Source organism: Sinohyriopsis cumingii, chromosome 13 (genome assembly GCF_028554795.1).
Source record: "Sinohyriopsis cumingii isolate HCF-2022 chromosome 13, ASM2855479v2, whole genome shotgun sequence".
In the NCBI taxonomy this organism is placed as follows: Eukaryota; Metazoa; Mollusca; class Bivalvia; order Unionida; family Unionidae; genus Sinohyriopsis; species Sinohyriopsis cumingii.
The window spans coordinates 34535296-34555735 of record NC_142973.1 but is presented as its reverse complement, the minus strand read 5'-3'; the positions used below and the strand labels follow the sequence as shown (position 1 = coordinate 34555735).

Genomic DNA, 20440 nt, shown 5'->3' with positions numbered 1-20440 from the left:
TAACAGAGAAATGGAAATAGTGTATATTTACAGCAGATTCTCAATGTTGCGTTTAATTTGCACTTTAGCCAATGCCAATGGTCTTCCAAAGCCGTAGCTGTGGTCAGTATGTTTATAATATTCATATGTTGTTTAACTAAAAGTCGATTATGAGGCAAAGGCGCTAACAAAAATTAATACAGTGAGAACGTCGCTGTTGCAAACTGACCGCATTATTTGTTTCGCTGACCGTTTTCAGTCGAATGATTTGCGGTAGTACGATCCCATCATTGCTGGTAATAGTTATCTTCTTCCCGTTAAACGAAGAAACAGCTACAGTAATCTGCACGACTACATTCAAACGAAACTGTACTTGCACTGTACTGTATATATATATATATATATATATATATATATATATATATATATATATATATATATATATATATATATATACATACATACATACATACATACATATAAATATATACATATATATATATATATAAATGAAGTACAGATTTTATGATTTGCAGCTGATGATGATTTTAATGCACTGGGGTCCGAAAACGATTGATTTGAGAACTATTAATACCAACCATAATTATTATTCAACTATTGCAAGACATAATAATAATAATAATAATAATAATAAAAACAATAATGTTCAAGTTCATTAAATATAATATTGTTAAAAAAGTGGATGTGAACGAGGCCGATCATATTTAAAAGTTGTGAAGGCATAAAGGTAGCGGAAGGAGTTCGCTTCGTATTTATATAGTATAGGTTCTGTTAGAAAGTGGGTAACCGTAATATCTTCACCCTATGATGTATGTCATCTATGGTACTAATATTTACACCCTATTATCTATGTCATCTATGGTACTAACATTTCCACCCTATTATCTATGTCATCTATGGTGCTAACATTTCCACCCTATTATCTATGTCATCTATGGTACTAATATTTACACCCTATTATCTACGTCATCTATGGTACTAACATTTACAACCTATTATATATGTCATCTATGGTACTAACATTTACACCCTATTATCTATGTCATCTATGGTACTAATATTTACACCCTATTAGCTATGCCATCAATGGTACTAACATTTACACCCTATTATCTATGTCATCTATGGTACTAATATTCCTGTATTCTATGCAGATTTCATTATACAAGTTAATTTTGCTGCAGCCGTCTGTTTTTCCGGGCTGGCGATGAAGACGCTGAGGGGGCTTCATTGTAACTTTATCCCATAGATCATTACTGGACACTTAACTCATAACCTGTTGCAAACCCAGGAGCAAAACGCTGGAAAATGGTGAGAAAGAAATAGTACTTGATTTTAACGACATTCTTGAGATTTTCCTGCATTTATTTTCAGTTTTATCTGCCTCACTTAAATAATAGTACACTCAGAGAATTACAAAAACACCCTTAATTATCAAAGGTGCATAGTGAATTAAGTGTACAAATTTATCAGACGAATGACTGATTCATACCTAGCCAAAATAATTGTTATTTCTGTGTACGAGCTTACTTTAAAAAGATATCATATTTAAAACCAGACGATTTATTTAGAGATGGCGTACAAGAGACTGGTTACTGACCGTTTTTGTCAAGCAGTTAGGGAGAGCAATACGTTGAAAAAATTACTTTAATAAGGTACGTATCACATTATCTAGCTCCATGTGTGTGTGTGTGTGTGTGTGTGTGTGTGATTTGGATTTTTAAATGTAGTTTTAACAATTTTTCAGTCATATCGCTACAATGTCTTCATTGTCTCAGTTTATATTGATATCTAGCACTTGGGCATCATGCCGCAGACTTGTAGCTTCATGTCACGAAGTCATCTTATCCTGGTACCAGTCATAACGCTAACTTTTTAATACTGAGCGCATATCGAAGCAGCTGTAAGTACCATTTTTATAAGTGTTTGGTATGACTCTGTCGGGGTTCGAACCCGCCACCTCCCGCATCCGAAGCGGATGCTCTAAACCACTAGGTCACCGCAGCGGTCCAAACAAATGAAAGCAGTAAAATTATCAGCAAATAAAAATCTCGCTGCTATTTCAAGTCTCTCTATGTTCTAATTTAAACTTCAAAGCATTGTTTTAAATGTCTCAACACATCTGAACTATCATTTTTAATTTTTGAGCAAGACGTTAAATAAGTCACTGCATATTTTTCTTGAGGAACATAATGCAGCCCTCTGTGTGGTAACAATGTCTCCTGCTGTAATAAAGACTCTACGACGGCACGGAAATTGCAGGAATACATAGCCTTTTCCTGCCTACTTGTGCATGGAGTGGAAACTTGTACTGCACCATTTCAAAGGAGCCTTAGCCAACATTATTAGTGATTCATTCCTGAACAAGTCAACATCATGCTTCACTCTGTGAAGACTGGATTTAGTAACTTTACTGTACATTTAGTGTCATTAGAAATATGGGAAAAGCACACGAGGCAGATTGAAGTTATAAATTATCATTCTTAACTGAAAAATATCCCCTGGTCTAGATTTGCCTCCCCCACGAATAGCGGTCACTTATTCCCTCCAGGTTTAGTACACACCGGGCTTATGTATTTATGTGCGACAGAAATAGTCGAGGAGAGTCGCGTGACTGAAGGGCACACCCGAAATAGTATTGAATACTGTTTACAAAATCAGTTAAACCTTGATTCAAAACTATACATCGTTAAAAGGCAATAGACCGTGTTTACCTGTCTCGCGTTCAGACTTAACCAGGGAAAAATGGGTGATAATAGTAAAAATGACAACGTAACAGAAATCGTCTGAATGGAGTTTTAAATTGGCAACACACCTGATTTCAAGAAGCTAAGGATTTTAAAAGGGATTTTAAAAACCGAATAGAATGAAGATACGATTCACCGAAACGAAACATTGACTAATTCTAGAGAAACTAGGACTACAGGTTGGGAGTGCTTGTTATGAAGTGGTAACCATTAAAGATCAAGCGTCTCGCTGAGAGCAGAAAGGACAAGCCTAATCAAAGATCGTGTTTATACTATTCTCACAAGGTAAAAGCAGACTCGATAAAGGTATAAACATAATTATAAGGGATATTTACATGTAAAAACCTTACAAGGTATGAAAATATATTATAAAGTATATATTAATATCGAAAAATCAGATAGGACATATAAGTTTATTACAACCCATTTTTAATTAATCAAAATTTCAAATGTTTGAAACATAATTGTATTAGCATGTTAGACTGCAGCACATCCTGATAGATGTTGGATACTAGTTTCTTAATTAATGAATTTCCAGGTAGATGTCAGATACTGGATTCATTTTTACATTTTAGGTGTCATTATTGTCTACCTCGGTCGTTCGTGCCCAAGGTGTTTGCATTTCGGTGGAATTTATTCGGTTTGGAGAATAATGCCGTATCGTTTGTTGAATGGAATTTCCCAAACATTATACGTTGTCACATCATTGTTCCATTTTGACTGTGTGCTTAACGTGTATAATTGTAGATATATTGATTTAAACCTTTTGTCTCTGCACAAGGTAAAATCTGTTTGGCTGCAGGGGAAATCGGTGTTTGGTAATAGTTTGAATACCCTACTTTCTAGAGACGAGGATTTTGTTATTAATATCCTACATAAAAGTAAAAACAGAAAATCGGAGTACATTAAGCTACTTTCGTGCTAACACTTGGTAATAGCTGAACTCCAAATATATCCAAAGGTAATCTGGGCAATAATCACCAATATCATCAATTCATTTAGCTCAAGCTGAAAGACATCAACGAGCAGCGGAGAGAGAGAGAGAGAGAGAGAGAGAGAGTATTCTCCCCGTATAGATATCACGAAATATATAAACAGATTACAATTATTTCAGATTTTAAATTCAGATTTCAAAAACTAAATGCCACGTTAAAAGCTGCACAGTTTAGTCTATGTTGTAATGAGTTTACCGTCTTGAGTAGCAAATTGTTTGGTAATAGAATCCTAAATTGGGAAGTGGAAAAAACGTTTTGAGCGAACGGAAGTAGTTAAGTGGGGCACTATACGTACAATGGAAATTAGCATTACGGAGACCCCTGGGTGAATATACGTACAATGGAAATTTAACATGGCGAAAAATCGTGGGTTAATATACGTACAAGGGGAATTAACATGGGAAAAAATTGTGGGCCGATATACGTACAAGGGGAATTTAACATGGGAATAGAGTTTGGGGGTTGTTTAGGGACAAAGGGGAATTGAATATGGGATTTTTTTTTTTTAAATTTTTTTAAACAAAGGGGTAGGCAATGGAAAGGCTATCTCTTTTCGAGAAATATGGCTGGCCTTGAAAAGGGCCTTTGGGTTTATGTTACTGTATTCATTAACATAAATGGTACCGCACTGGTCTTCTTGTCCTTAGGCTACGTCTCACTGTTGGTCCGTAAATCAGCACTCTTTTCAGGCATCCTTGTCTTTCAACGTAGATCCTACGTATCCACAGGCTGGTGTTTGTCCTGTGGACAACGGTCCACTTGGATCGGACATACATGAGCATGTCCGTCCGGAACATCATGGAAGACACAAGCGTAGAAGATTGCACATCGGTCCACATCTTGAAGCGACGAGAACAAGTGAATCAATGCAGTGAACTGCGCTTATTTATAGGTACAGGAAGGATTGAAACGGATTGAATTCATTCACCAATCCGAACACGCGTTACAAAATTCAGTCAGCTCGCATCCAATCCGAAGAGAGCAGTCTGTGACGTCACGTGGTCTATATAGATTCGTTAGCGCTTGTGTGCAGTCAATCTATGCGACAGTGATTCAACATGACGGAAACTCAGAAAACGATCCATTGGGGTGCACCAGCAGGGGAGACTGCCCAAGGGAACCCGGACTTACTTTCAGAAGAGGTACATTGGGATTTTGTGGATTTTCTTACCTCGCAAGAATTTGTTCCGGAACCTTCGTTACCTTCTTCATTACCGCAAGTGGAGAATTTTAGACAGAGACAGAAAGAAGAATTGGAGAAATTTATGCAACGACAAAAGGAAGCGGAACAAGCTTTTCTCCTACAGCAACAGCAACAGCAACAAGAAGAGGTAAGAAAAAAACAACAGCAACAACAGCAAGAAGAAGTAGCAGCAAAGAAACAAGAGGGTGAAAATCAAACGGCTACGGTACTGTTGGACATTTTAGCGGAGTTAAGAAGTCTGAAACAAATATATCAGACTTCTTTATCACGACCGAAGAGAATACGACCTTCCCGAGCTAAACACGCCAACCCTGTGACTAAGCCTATCGTACCACCCTTAGTGATTTCAACCCAATCATCAGAAGTAGGCCTTTGCCGTGGCAAAGGCTTAAGGCAGTTAAAGTTGATTGGTTAAACTCACCCCTACACCAAAATAAAAAGGCCCTTTTCAGGGCCACCCACATTTCTCGAAAAGAAATACAATTTCAATTTGCCAATAACTCAAAAATAAACCCCACCCATTTTACCCTTATAGTACGTGTCTGTGTATGAGTGCGTGAGTGTAGCTTCTTATTTTAAAATCAAAACTCAAAGACACTTACCTTATATCATTCATGTATTCTTTTATCCATTTTTTACAATCCAATTCACAGCACAACACTTTAATTAAAAGTTCATTGACTTCTTCTTTCTCCTTGTTTAGTCTCTCTGTTTTTTGAATTTCTTCACCGTTTTTTCCTCATTTTCTTCCCTTCTTCTTTTCTTCTCCTGTTTCTTTGCTTCTTTTAAATAGAATTGTCTTCTTTCTTCCTCTGAAGAATCCCTCTCTTCTTTCGAAGAATCCCTCTCTTCTTCCGAAGAATCCCTCTCTTCTTCTGAAGAATCCTTCTTTTCTTCTGACTCCTCTTGTTTCTTTTTTGGGCAATCTGGAGACCAATGTCCTTTTTCTTTACAATAATAACTGGTATCTTGACTTTTGTCTTTTTTAGCCACTGTTTTTTTTCTTTTTTGACGGTCTGGACACTCTGAAGACCAATGCCCTTTCTTCTGACAGATATAGCAAGTATCCTGACTCTTATCTCGAAAGGAAGGAGAGTAGTCCGTCGGCTGGTCTGAAGAGAATTTTCTAATGACCCCTCGCAAAGCTCTGACGAAACGTTCCATCTGGGTAGTCTCTTCCATCGTTCTCCTCGGTTTGAGAGTGAAATGAATAGTGAAAGGACAAGACACACCCTTTTTATATATGCTGGTTTGCCAAGACTATAAATTAGTCTATGGTGTTTAAACTTGAGTCATTTGACGTTTTGCACTCAAGATGAAACGATCCCATTCATTCGAGAAGAAAGAAGAAGAAGAAGAAGAAAGTAAGAGGCTGAAACGTGATCTATCGCCTCGTACCAGGGCTGAAATCTTGGCACAAATTCATGCCAGTGATTTTGAAGAGGACATAAGTGAACCAGAATCCGAACCCTCTAAACCAAGTTCACCACCCTTAGTCAACCCTGAAAAGTACTATTCCATTCGAGAGACGGAAAAGCGCTCCTCTAGAAAATTTAGAACCACGGCTTACACCTACACGGTGAAGTTTAAAGATTTCAAGGCCGACGTACCCTTGGAGAAAGCAGAAGGGTTTATCACCGAGATGTGGGATTCTTTGCTCACCGCACTCAAGCGACAATGTCAACCCAAAGAAGACGATCGCTTGACACTATCCATAGATCACGACGGTTTGAAATCCCCTGTTTGGATCGAGTTTAGCAGACCTGCAGAACTAACCCCTTCCAAAATCATGGACAAGATTCAACACGTACAACAATCTAATGACCAGTTTGACATCACCGATGGTAAAGCCACACCGAAAATGGCCCACGTCTCTCTTCCTCAAGGGACAGGACGCAAAAAGATGTTATTGGTGAACGAGCTTCGCAGCATTAAGCGTAGTCTTGTCCAAATTCACAATCCTCATGACCAGATGTGTTTAGCCCGTGCCATCGTGGTGGGACGAACCTATTCCAACAAGAACGACACGACAGAATGGAAAAGAACCTGGAACACTATTCAACGATCCGATCGAGCCAAACAACGAAACGAAGCAGAACTCCTGTTGCAACAAGCTGGCCTGTCCAAAGACACACCCTGTGGCATTCCTGAGATGCAAAAATTGCAAGATGCCCTAGCTCCACGCTACACCTTGAAAGTGCACCCTCAAGAAATGCGCGGGTCTCTGTTGTTTCGAGGCCAGGATTTTAAGGACGGAAAATACATTCACCTTTATTATCACGATGACCATTTCGATACCATTACCAGTATCACCGGATTCCTGGGATACAGTTATTATTGTGAGAAATGTGATTATGGTTATAACAATCGAGAGCAACACAAGCATTGTGGATTGAAATGCCCAGGATGTTTGGCCTCTCCACCCTGTCTGAGCGAAGAACCAGTGCCTTGTTCAACTTGTCTGCGCACGTTTGTCAGCCCTGCCTGTTACCAGCAACATTTGAAAACACAAGGTTCACAGAAGAAATGTGCTTGTCAACTCCTGAGATTGTGCCCTACGTGTGGACAAGGCATACTTACGAACAATGCCAAGGCACACGTATGTCGAGGAAAGAAAAAATGTCACATTTGTCACCACATCGTGGACTTGGAACACGAATGTTACGTGCAAAAACACCAACCCCCAACCAGAGAAAGAGGACGGTCACAAGAAGAAAGGCAATTTCATCTTTTTCGATTTCGAATGCATGCAAGAGACCGGCATTCACATTCCTAATTTCTGCGTGGCTCATCGAGCGTGCGAGAAGTGCATTCAAGAACCTATCTTCAGTCATTGCCCTCACTGCAGCAAGATTCCCGGAGGGCGTGAAAAAATCTTTCGGGGACCAAACACGTTAGCCGATTTTGCCCGATGGGTCTTAAACCCCATCGACAAGACGTGGAGCCAAGAGGACATCGAACGTTACGGAGATTGGCATCGTCATGCCACGGTGATGGCTCACAATTTCTCCGGATACGATGGACAGTTTCTTTTCAGGTACTATACGGAACATGGCACCGAACGTCCTAAAGTGATTTTGAACGGAGCCAAAATCATTTTCATGCAAGTGGGACAAGTACAGTTTAAAGATTCGATGAGTTACTTGGCCATGCCTTTGAGTCGAATGCCTAAAACGTTTGGAATGACAGAAATGGCTAAAGGGTACTTTCCACACTTTTTCAATACGGAAGCCAATCAACACGCCGTTCTACCCCATTTGCCTGAGGCTCACTATTACGACTCCGACAACATGCGTACCGAACAACGAGAAGCTTTCTACGCCTGGTACCAGGCTCATGCCTCTGACACCTTCGACTTTCAGGAAGAAATGTTAAAGTATTGTCGTTCCGACGTGGACATTTTACGACGTTGCTGTGGAAAATTTCGAGAACTGTTCATGGAACACGGAGGGGTCGATCCTTTGAAAGAAGCTTGCACCATTGCCAAAGCGTGTTCCTTAGTGTACCGCCAACGATTCATGCCTGAAAACACCGTGGCTGTCATCAGTCCTCAAACGACCCACTATGTCAAGCGTCAATACTCGGTCAAAGCCCTACGTTGGTTACATTACTTGTGCGACAAGGAAGACAAATGGATTCAGCATGCCCGCAACGGAGGAGGCGAAGAGACCATCGGAACGTATTCGGTAGATGGCTGGGACTTAGAAAACCCCAAGATCGCGTACGAGTTTAACGGTTGCTTATTTCACGGATGTCCCGTCTGTTACCCTGACCGTGACACTAAAAATCAGTTTTTGCAACGAACCATGGAAGACTTGTACCAGGACACTTGTCAGCGACGCCTAAAGTTAGAACAGCAAGGATACCAAGTGGTGGAAATGTGGGAACACGAGTACGATCACCGTATGAAAACCGATCCCGAGTTTAAACGCCTCGTGGAAAGTTACCAGTTCATGGACCCGCTGAACCCGAGGGATAGTTTGTACGGAGGAAGGACCAATGCCACCTGTTTGCTGTACCAAGCCGACGAAGAGAAAGGAGAAGAAATCAAATACTTGGACGTGTGTTCGCTGTATCCCTACGTGTGCAAATATTGTCGCTTTCCTGTAGGGCACCCGCAATTGTTAACGGAACACATCGACCTGAAAAACATTCGACAATACGAAGGCTTGATCAAGTGTAAAGTTTTGCCTCCCACGAACCTATACCATCCCGTCTTACCTCGCCATTGTCAAGGCAAACTGATGTTTCCCTTGTGCCGTACTTGTGCCGAAACGTGCAACCAGGACCAACCTTGCCATCACAGCCAGGAAGAACGTGCTTTGACGGGAACCTGGGTCAGCGTGGAATTGTTCAAAGCTCTGGACATGGGATACCGACTGTTAGAAGTGTACGAAATTTGCCACTTTCCCAAGACACAACAGTACCACAAGGGTGACCCTACTCAGAAAGGCATTTTCGCCGACTACGTGGATGCCTTTTTGAAACTGAAACAAGAAGCCAGCGGCTATCCTTCCTGGTGTCACACTCCCGAAGACCAAATACAATTCAAAGAGAAATACTACGCACAAGAAGTCATCTCTTTAGACCACATCGAAAAAAACGAAGGCAGGCGATCATTTGCCAAAGTGATGTTAAATTGCTTGTGGGGTAAAATGGCACAACGACCGTGTTTACCCAAGACGGAATATTTGACAGAACCTTCCCGCTACTTCCAGATGATTCACGACAAAACCAAATACATGAAACACGTGGACGTCGTTCGAGAGGATTTGATCTTGGTCAATTACGAAGAAGATCTGGACTTTGTACAAGACGACCCTTTTGGAAATGTCATCATTGCGGCTTACGTGACAGCTCATGCTCGCTTAAAATTGTACGAAGCTTTAGAACTGTTAGAAGAACGCGTCCTGTACTTTGACACGGACAGTTGCATTTACATCCATCACCCGATTCAACAGCACCCTGACATCGAAGGAGACCGTTTAGGAGCCTGGACAGACGAGCATCCCGACGACAAGATTCTAAGTTTCGTCAGTGGTGGTCCCAAAAATTACGGCTACGAATACCGGGACAAATAAGGAGAAGTGCACACGACGTGCAAAGTGAAAGGACTGACTCTGAATCATCGTACCAGTCGAGTGGTCAACTTTGGGGTATTGAAAGAAGCCTTGCAATCGGGAGAGGATGGAAACTTTAAAGTGACCACCTATCAACCGAACAAGATTGTACGTTTACCCACTCACCACATCGTCAGTCGACCCTTGGAAAAAGTCTATCAAATTGTATACCAGAAGCGAGTGCGACTTCCCAATCACTTCACCTTACCGTACGGTCACGTCGGTATTGGTCTGTATATAAAAAGGAACCCTAGGCAAGATCGATAGTTCATTGTTCATTGAAGTAACTTACCATGTCGTTGACGAAGAAGAAACCAGATTGGTTAGGAGTCAAATGTTGGACATCACTGAGACCAGGGTTTTGAGGCTTGGACACAAGAGGTGGCCCAGTATACACGAGAGTTATTCAAGGAAAAAAGTTACTTTTAAACCTGTGTTAGTGACGGTGCCAGAAGAACCCATCACCCAGGACAGGACTGTCGTGGACAGGCCTGAAAGACCCTTTCGGGAGGACACTTGTGTGACCTTACCCCTACTATAGAACTGGTTAGAACTTTACCCAAAACATGTTGTACAGACACTTGTGTTTATTCCACGTTAATGGTTATCATGTGCCTTTTATTCTTGTACTTAAGAAACATTCAATAAACGTGTTCTGAAAAAGTATATAAACTCTTGTCTTGTTTGTTTTTCGTGTCACAAGTGATATTTCTCACACCATGGCTACCTCTGCTGTCTCTACTCCCTCTTCCTCTACTGTCAAAGTCATCGACGAACACTTAGATCGTGCCAGTTGGGAGGCTTTGTATCTTCGCCATCCCTTTAACATGCTCATTGCTGGACCTAGCGGTTCAGGCAAAACCGAATTCGTCAAACGTTTGATCGAACATAAACATCATTTGATCGATCGACCCCCTCAACGAATCGTGTGGTGTTACAAAGAGTGGCAATCGGCGTACAGCCTCTTGCGAGAAAGTCAAGGCGATTCCATCGTGTTTGTGGAAGGCATTCCTAAAGAAGACGACGGCATCGTCTCTGACTCCCGTCTAACCCATTTGGTCATTTTCGACGACATGTTAGGAGAAGACGAAGAAGAAATTAAACTGTGGTTCACGCGCAAAGGGCATCACCGTAATGCCAGTGTCGTTTACATCACCCAAAATTTGTTTCAACAAAGTAAAGCCCATCGCACCATCAGTCTCAATGCGCATTACGTGGTCTTGTTTAAAAGCCCTCGAGATAAATCGCAAGTGCAAGTCTTAGCCAAACAGTTAGGAACGCCTTGGCTGACTCAGGCGTACGACGATGCCACTCAAACTCCACACGCCTATTTACTCGTCGATTTGAAACCTACGACTCCCGAGGATTTGCGATTTCGTACCCACTTGTTTCACCACTGGTGCCAAGACGGAGGGCCTGTCCTGTACACGTCTCCGTCCTCGACTTCATTTCACTCCCCATAAAAAAATCTATAAAAACCTCAGACCCTTTTTCGTCTGTCTCACTCTCAGTGCGAACATGACGTCCCTTCAGTCGCATCTTCCCGTCAAATTGATTCGTGCCTTGTATGGCATCAGTCGAGAAAAAGATCCACAAACACGAGCTCGTGTCTTAGAAGCTAGTCTCAAAGAAGTCTTACGATGGTTCACGGTGACGGCACGTCAATTACTCCAAGGAATCATTCAGATTCCTCATCAAACCAAACGCTTTTTCGATCGAAACAAAGTCGCTTTGGTCCAACTGGCCGATCCCCGCATCGACACTCAAACCAAAAAACAAATCATTTTGAAACCTGGAGGGAGCGGTACTCTAGGAGGGGTCATCATTCGCTCACTCTTAAGATGGGATCCTAATGCCCCCAAAGTTATACCCAAGACAAAAGTCCAACGAAGCCCCAAGAAGAAAAAGACCAGGTCCCCAAGGAGAACTTCTCCAGTGGCAGGACCCTCCTCTGACCAGACACCACCACCACCCCGGAAAAAGAAAAGAAGCCCCCAGAAAAAGAAAAGTCCACAGAAAACTAGTCGCAAGAGAGGCACTTCGGCCAGGACGCAACCTTACACTCGCAAACCACGACCTGCCACGGCGGTGACTGCGTCTCCGGCAGCTTCACGTTTGTCCACTTCTCCGTTAATGACACCCAGAACTGAAGAGTACTTGGAGACGTTGATCACACCAAGAACTTCTCCGTTGATGACCCCCAAAAGAACTTCCCCAGTGGCAGGACCCTCCAATTTAGTGGCAGTGGCTGCTGCTCACAAAGTACCTTCTCCCAAAATCAAAGTTCAAGAAAGATCGGGCATGTTACAAAGTTTACTGGATTTGTCCAAGGAAGAACTGGCTCGATTTAGTCCGTTACGTACCCCTGCACGACGTGTCATGCCTGTCCTCAAACTAATACGACGTCAAGACAATCAGTGGCGACGCGTTCCAGTATAAAAAAGGCCTGTGACCAAGTCGGGTATCAGTGTTTTTTGGTGCTCCTGAAGACTCAAAGATGTCACCCTCCAGAAAACCCCAAGGAAAGAAAAGGAAAGGACTGCCACCACGTTTAGCCAAACATGGGGACATGTTATCTGTCCTGTCCAAAGCTTCTCCACCCCTACGAAAAAAACTCATTCAAACAGCCTCCAAAGAGGTCATCGATACCGTGTGCGAATGTTGTTTGAACGTTTTGAAAGGCACAATCCCTTTGTCCAAACACCAGAAACAATGCTTAGGCAAACATCGTCACGTTCTTCGCCAAATGGTTCAAAAGAAAATTCCCATTCGTCAAAAAAAGAAGATGTTAGTGCAACGTGGAGGTATTTTACCTCTCTTGTTAGGCCCCATACTGAAAGGAGTCTTGGGAACCATGTTGGGAGGATTGGTGGGAGCAAGATAAAAAGGCCTCGGAAGTTCCAAGATCTCAGATCGACCCCTGACAACCCCATGGAAGGACGAAAACTAGCTTTAGTGCCTTACAAACGATGGATGGAATACCATCGGTGGCAAGAACAACACACCCCGCATTTACCTCCCAATCCCCATTTGAGCGAGATGTCCCAATTACAACACGAATTGCAGTCCTTGATGGATCGCCAAGATTTGTCCGAAACAGAAAAATCGCAAAAGTACGGTCAACTCTTGCAACGACTGCAACTCTTTCACCAGAAAGCTTTAGACGAAACAGCTCTACCCACTCTGAAAGATTTTAAGACCTTGATGAAAAGTCCAGCACCAGTACCAGTACCACCAGTACCCGTGACCAAGACAGAAAAAGGAGAAGAAGAGGAAGGGTTTCAAACTCCACGAGAAAAAGTACGCAAGTTAACAACACCACCTACCTCCAGAATTGGATGGATTAAAAAGATGATGGCCACCCCTTCTTCCTCACAAGAGAAAAAGAAAGTGAAGACAGAAGTGAAGACAGAAGTGAAACAAGAACCGATATCCCCCGCTCAGACATCCTTCTCCTCTTCGACACCTATTGCTGGCCGCACACGCAAAGCATTGCAATCCAAGAAAATACCCCAAGAGAAAAAGAGTAGCATCCTCCAAGAGTGGGTGTCTTATTAACACACCAACCAACACAAAAAAATGGAAAAAGTCTTAGCCAGCATTTACTACGATCCCTTCCATCCTGCAGGTTACGCAGGAGTTCAAAAATTGTATCGTGCTGCCAAAACTCGACTGAAAAGTCTCCGTTTACCTCAAGTGCAACGATGGTTACAAGAACAAGCTACCTACACTTTACACAAACCCATTCGACGCAAGTTTGCCAGAAGTCGCACCCGCGTGGAAGGCATCGATCATCAATGGCAAGCCGATTTAGCCGATGTCTCTCATTTGGCCAGCTACAATCGTGGCTACAAATATTTGTTTTGTGTCATCGACGTCTTTTCCAAATTTGCCTGGGTCGTGCCCTTGACTTCCAAATCGAGCAGCGAGTTAGTACGAGCCCTGCAACGGGTGTTGAAACAAAGCGGTCGTCACCCTCTTCGATGGCAAACGGACAAAGGCACCGAATTTCTGAACCAAGCTTTCCAAAAAGAATTAAAGAAACGTGACATTCATTTTTTTACCACCGAGAATCCCGAAACCAAAGCCAGCATCGTGGAACGTTTTCAACGCACTTTGAAAGAACGCATGTGGAAATATTTTACGCATCACCACACTCTGAAGTACATCGACATCTTACCGCACCTGGTGCAAGCGTACAACCAATCTTACCATCGAAGCATCGGACGTGCCCCGCAAGACGTGACTCCCGACAACGAAGTGTTGGTGTTTGAGCGTCTGTTTGGTACGTCCCCGACGAGGGCTGTCCCCGAGAAAAGTGGAATGTTGGCCGTAGGAGATTGGGTGCGCATTGGCAAAACCAAACGCACTTTCGACAAAGGTTACTTACCTAACTGGACGACCGAATTGTTTCGCGTCACTGGACGAGTGCATGGCCGTCATCCTGCCGTCTATAAATTGGAAGACATGAACGGAGAAGTGCTCAAAGGAACGTTTTATTTGCCCGAGTTACAACGTGTGACCAAAAAAGAAGACGACGTGTACGACATCGAAAGCATTCTCGAACGCAGAACCCGTAAAGTGGGCAAACGACGTCTCAAAGAAGTCAAAGTACGTTGGAAAGGATATCCACCCAGTTTTGATTCTTGGATCGACGCTTCGCAAGTCATCGACTATAAAAAGAAGTGACCATCATGCCCTTTCACACAGCAGTCGCAGCTACGTCGACCACTCCTCCTTCACCTAGTTCTTCTGTGCAAGATTTACAAAAACAACCCTTGTGGGTGTGGTGTGGAGAACGTGTGCCTAAAACGCAAATCGTCTTTTTCTGCCCAATCTTCGTGGTGTATTGTGTCATCGGGGCAGCCATCGCCAATTTGAGTTTGCAACAAGGAGACAAACAATTGTGGACCATTTTATTGAGCAGTTGCATCGGTTACCTGCTTCCTAATCCCTCCCTGAAATTCACCTCGAACGGGAACCCCGGGAACCTTGTGTCCAGTGCCAGTGCCAGTCACCACTTCAATCACAACCAGAACCCCATTTTAGACGGAGACACACCTCTGACGTCCAGTAACCCCTCGGACAGCCACAGAACTCTGGAATTATGAGTCACCAAAACCAATTTCACTTAACTTTACCCAGTGACAGTTCCATGGAGGTGTTTCCCAAGAACACGTTGTGCTGTTACACGGCCAAATTACCTCAGGCCATCCAGTTAGATCACGAAGCCCATTGGGAAGTGGCTTTAGTAGAAATGATTCACCCGACCCAAGTCCTCAATGTCCTTCCCAATCAAAATTTTTTTGATGTGGAAGTTCATGACGAGCAAATGCAACAGTGGATGGATAGCAATGTCAAATATGACAAGAAAACCCGTACACAAAAGTACACCACCTATCACTTGTTCATTCCCCCAGGCTATTATTTTAGTGGTCAACATTTGGTCAGTACCATAACCTCCAGGTTTAATGTCGTGTTTCTGAAAGCTTTGGAGCATGTCAACAAAAATGTCACCATGGAGTACCACAGAGCAGCTCGTCGCTTCTTGATGAAATTTGAACGAAGTAAAATCGTGTCCATTTTATTTTGTCCTGAATTGTTTGACATGTTGGGCGGAGACATGGACATGAGAAAGGCCATGCTCAAGAAAAACGAATTACCCATCGTTTACGACAACGAGTCTTTTAGCAAGTTATTTCGTGCCCCGGTAGAACTGAACCAAGGACTGAATTTGATGTTCGTGTATTCCGATGTGGTGGAGTACAACGTGGTGGGACACACCTCCGTACCGTTACTGCGTGTCATTCCTTTCAAAGTGGATTCTGCCACGAACGCTGACGAGGAAGGTGGAAACACTTACCACGTCCACCGCGAATTTGTCCATCCTCACTATTTGCCTGTCAGCAAGTCGTATTTGGACACGGTCAACATTGCTATAAAAGGAGATCTGGGACAAAATATTCCATTCACCAAAGGAAAAGTCACGGTGAAACTCCATTTTCGAAAACGGTTCTCTCACGACTCTTAAGTCATGTATCCAGTGTACCGAGGGGTTGCTCGACAGCGAGGACACGGCTTAGGAGATATGTTAAAATTGGCCTTTCGTTCGGTGGCCCCGGTGTTGAAACCGATGGTGACACGCGGATTGCACGCCTTGAAAGATGCGGCACTGACGCAAGGCAAAGAATTTCTCCAAAATGTTATCATCGACAAACAAAACCCTAAAGAAGCCTTCATGAGGGCAGGCAAAAATGTCTTGCTGCAAACGGGCAAAGACATTTTAGGCCAACGAGAAACACCTATAAATGCCCTGCACGCTACCGAGTCAGGCATTCAGCAAGGACAAGGCAGAAAGAGACGACGAAGAAAACACCCTTTCACCAGACTTCAAGCGAGAAAGGCCAAGAAAAGAAGAACCGTTCGAGACTTAGACGTTTTCGATTATTGAGAAAAGAGACAAAAAAATGATGCACCGAGAATCTTGCGCTTGTTCCAAGACGGAACTGGATCTGTTTGCCATGCCCCCCACGATGATGACGATGCAAGAATCCCAGTGGGTGGAATTTCACCCCGTCTCCTCACTGACCGATTCCGCTCCCATCGAGTTTGAAATCAAAGGACAGCCCGAAGATTACATCGATCTGAATAGCAGTTACTTGTACCTGAAAGTCAAAATTCTAGATAAGACTGGAGGTGCTATAGACGATGAAGCAGTAGCTCCCGTCAACAATTTCATGCATTCCTTGTTCAGTGGAGTGGACTTGTATTTGAATAACAAACTGGTCAGTAGCAGCATGGATACTTACCCTTATCGTGCCTACCTGGAAAATCTCTTGACGTACGGAATAGATGCCAAGAACACTCATCTCAATGCATGTGTGGTATGGGAAGCTGACGAACCTACCAAGTTTGAAATATTGGAAACTGATGAAAAGAAAGACAACAATGATGGATTTGTAGAACGAAGAAAGAGAATCACGGGAGCCGACACAAGTTTAGAACTGATGGATCGTTTGCATTTGGACATGTGGTTGCAAGAAAAGTATTTGCTGAACGGGGTGGATGTCCGCCTGAGACTGAATCGTAGCAGTGCCGCTTTCCATTTGATGGCTGATAGTGACGGTTACAAAACCAAAATCCTAGAAGCCAGACTCTACGTACGCCGTGTGGAAGTGTTACCTAAAGTGGGAAACGACATCAGTCAGACGTTGAGCAGAACGACCGCCAAGTATCCCATACGACGCGTGGAAGTGAAAACCTTCACCATTCCCAAGGGACAGCGATCCATGATCGAAGATCATCTGTTCCAAGGACAGTTACCCAAACGTTTGATCGTTGGTATCGTCGAGAATACAGCCTTCAACGGAGCTGCCGAAAAAAAATCCTTTCTACTTTCAACACTTTGGCGTGTCCAAAATCGAAGTCAGTCGCGATGGCAAGACCTTGTGTACCCGACCTTTCGAACCTGACTTTACCAAGAAGAATTACTTGAGATCGTACTTGTCCCTGTACGAAGCCACCGGACAGTTAGGAACCAATACCAGTCACGGTATTACGTACGAGGATTAAGCAGGAGGCTACGCTTTGTGGGCTTTCGATTTCACTCCAGACCAAGGCAGCGACGAGGGACATTTCCACCCTATAAAATCCGGCCAGATTCGTGTGGAAATTCAGTTTAAAGACCGAGACCCTGATGAAACGGTGAACGTCATCCTGTATGCAGAATTCGATAATACCATAGAAATCAACAGTTTGAGAGAAGTCATCCTAGATTACTAGAAACCATGGAAGACTGTTATCCCTCTTTACCTAGTGGAGAAACTTTTAGTGTTGGATTATTGTTAAAAAATGTTAGAGTTGTTGTTGTTTAGTGTTAAGTGATTTTTGAATAAAAAATGTTATGTTTTGAAAAAATTGTTTGATGTTATATTGTTGGATTATTGTTAAAAATGTTAGAGTTGTTGTTTAGTGTTAAGTGATTTTTGAATAAAAAATGTTGTGTTTTGAAAAAAATGCCTTTGTCTTTTGTTTAGCTATAAGAATGTTGGATTGATGCTCTTTCATTTCTTACTATCCCTCTCATGACACTCATTGAACGTTGCGACTCGAAAACCGTGGGGATGTTTTCCTTCACGTCCGCGCTTTGACTTTAAGAACCGGAGTTGTTTCCAGTCTAACCATCCATTGTCGACTCATCCTCCTACGAAGATGTGCTCCAAACTAGCTAAGCTCAACGAAGCCTACGTGAATTTGCATAGGGTCAGACACAGTCTGATACCGAAGCCAGAAGAAATAGAGAATGTGAGAATGTTAAAAATCACTGAAGACCTAATAGAAGAGCTCTTCAGAGAAGAAATGAACAGGAAAAAGAAGAATGGACAGAGAAGTACAGACTTCAGAGACAGCAGCAACAGCAGCAACAACAACAACAGCAGCAGCAACCTGAAGCTGACAGAGGCTTTGTCGATTGTCGTATCGACACCAAAGAGTTCTTCTTCTCTTTTCGAAGAAGCAGACCTATCGCCAGAAAGTCTATCCTCAGAGGACATCGCATTCTTAGAAACTAAAAAAGAATGCCATAGCAAACAAAAAAACAGCCCTTTTCAGGGCTACCCAATACTCTAGAAAAGAAATAACAATCCATTTGCCAATGTGTGTAGGTAGAGTAGTGTGAATATAAACACTAACTCTTTTTTAAAAAAATGTGAGGGTATGTGTTTGTGTGTTTGTGTTTGTAAGTGGTTAAGTAAGTTGGTATGGATAGTAGATTAAAATGATGTCTTTTTTTTTTGGTGTTTGAGGTGTAAATTTGGGGTTAGGTTGGATTGCTTTGCGTATGTGGATAGTCTATTGAAGTGATTTATAAAAAATTTTTAAAATAGTGATGGGTAGCATAAAAAAGTGAGTGAGTGTTTCTTTTAGGTCGGCGCGTTGTTGTTTTTTGGTTATGATCTAGGTAAGATCAATTTTATGTTTTAGGGGGATGTTTTCCATCAAGTCCGCGCTTTCACTATAAATTGAAACTCGCTGGGCAGTCTAGCTACCCTTGTTGATAGATCAACACAAGAATGAATAGCAGAATAAGCAAAGTTCTTGAACTCCAGATACATCTGGAATATGTCAGGCGCCTGTTAAATGAACTGGCCGCGGAGGCTATAGTAGAAGAGGAAAGAATGAAGAACGAAGAGGAGGAGAGAAGACAGAGGGAAGAGGAGGAAAAGAAACTAGAAGAGAGGATGTCGTACAATATTCCCGAAACAGAGGATTGGGGTGTTGAAGCGAATCATCCTCCCTCTGCGCTCCCCAGAAGAAAGGTGAAAGGAGACTGGGGAAGAAGATGCGTGTGTGGCGCCAGGCCAGGAAGGTGCAACCATTAGATAGGTGCATCTGAAGTTCAAAAAAAAAAACAGCCCTTTTAAGGGCTACCCAATACTCTAGAAAAGAAATAACTATCGATTTGCCAATGTGTGTGTGTGTGTGTGTGTGTGTGTGTGTGTGTGTGTGTGTGTGTAGGTAGAGTAGTGTGATTATAAACACTAACTCTTTTTTCATAGTGCGAGGGTATGTGTTTGTGTGTTTGTGTTTGTAACTGCTCACGTACGATTGTGTGGATAGTAGATTATGGATTTTGTTTATTGTTTCTTAGCGTATGTGGAGAGTATAGTTTGGGTTTTGTAACCGCTCACGTACGATTATGTGGATAGTAGACTATGGATTTTGTTTATTGTTTCTTAGCGTATGTGGAGAGTATAGTTTGGGTTTTGTAAGCGCTCACGTAGGATTGTGTGGATAGTAGATTATGGATTTTGTTTATTGTTTCTTAGCGTATGTGGAGAGTATAGTTTGGGTTTTGTAAGTGCTCACGTAGGATTGTGTGGATAGTAGATTATGGATTTTGTTTATTGTTTCTTAGCGTATGTGGAGAGTATAGTTAGGGTTTTATTATATGAAATGAAAAAGTAGGGGGATGTTTTCCTTCACGTCCGCGCTTTTCGTATAAGAACCCACAGTATTCGTCGTTCAAACCATTCTGCAAAGAATAAAAAAAGAAGATGGCTTCTAACCAAATGGACAAAATGGAAAAATTGCAAAACGTCCTCGACAATTTAGGAATGATAGAGCAAATGTTGGTTAACCTAAACGAGGATCACTATTCTTATAGTCCCCATCGAGTGAAGATGGAGATAAACAATTTACGAAAAATGAAGGTAATCATCAGTGATCTGTTGAAAGAAATAAAGGAGGAGAAGGAGGATGAAGAGGAAAGGATAAAGATGAGAGCATGGAATGAAAAAATTGAAAAAGAAGAAGAAAATGAAAAGAGGAAGAAAGAAGAGGAGGAAGAGAAGAAGAAAGAAGAGCAGGAGAAAA

General features: G+C 42.4%; 1 protein-coding gene across 2 annotated transcripts in view; it reads left to right on the top strand.

The window, feature by feature from the left end:
* The first annotated feature begins 2709 nt into the window (after positions 1 to 2709).
* The window catches only part of LOC149785183 (uncharacterized), a 39661-nt gene continuing 21930 nt past the window's right edge, over positions 2710 to 20440 (top strand). For both annotated transcript variants that reach the window (XM_089978985.1, XM_089978986.1), the window contains exon 1: positions 2710 to 3032. The gene's annotated coding sequence lies outside the window, so the exon portion shown is untranslated. The remainder of the gene's footprint in view (positions 3033 to 20440) is intronic.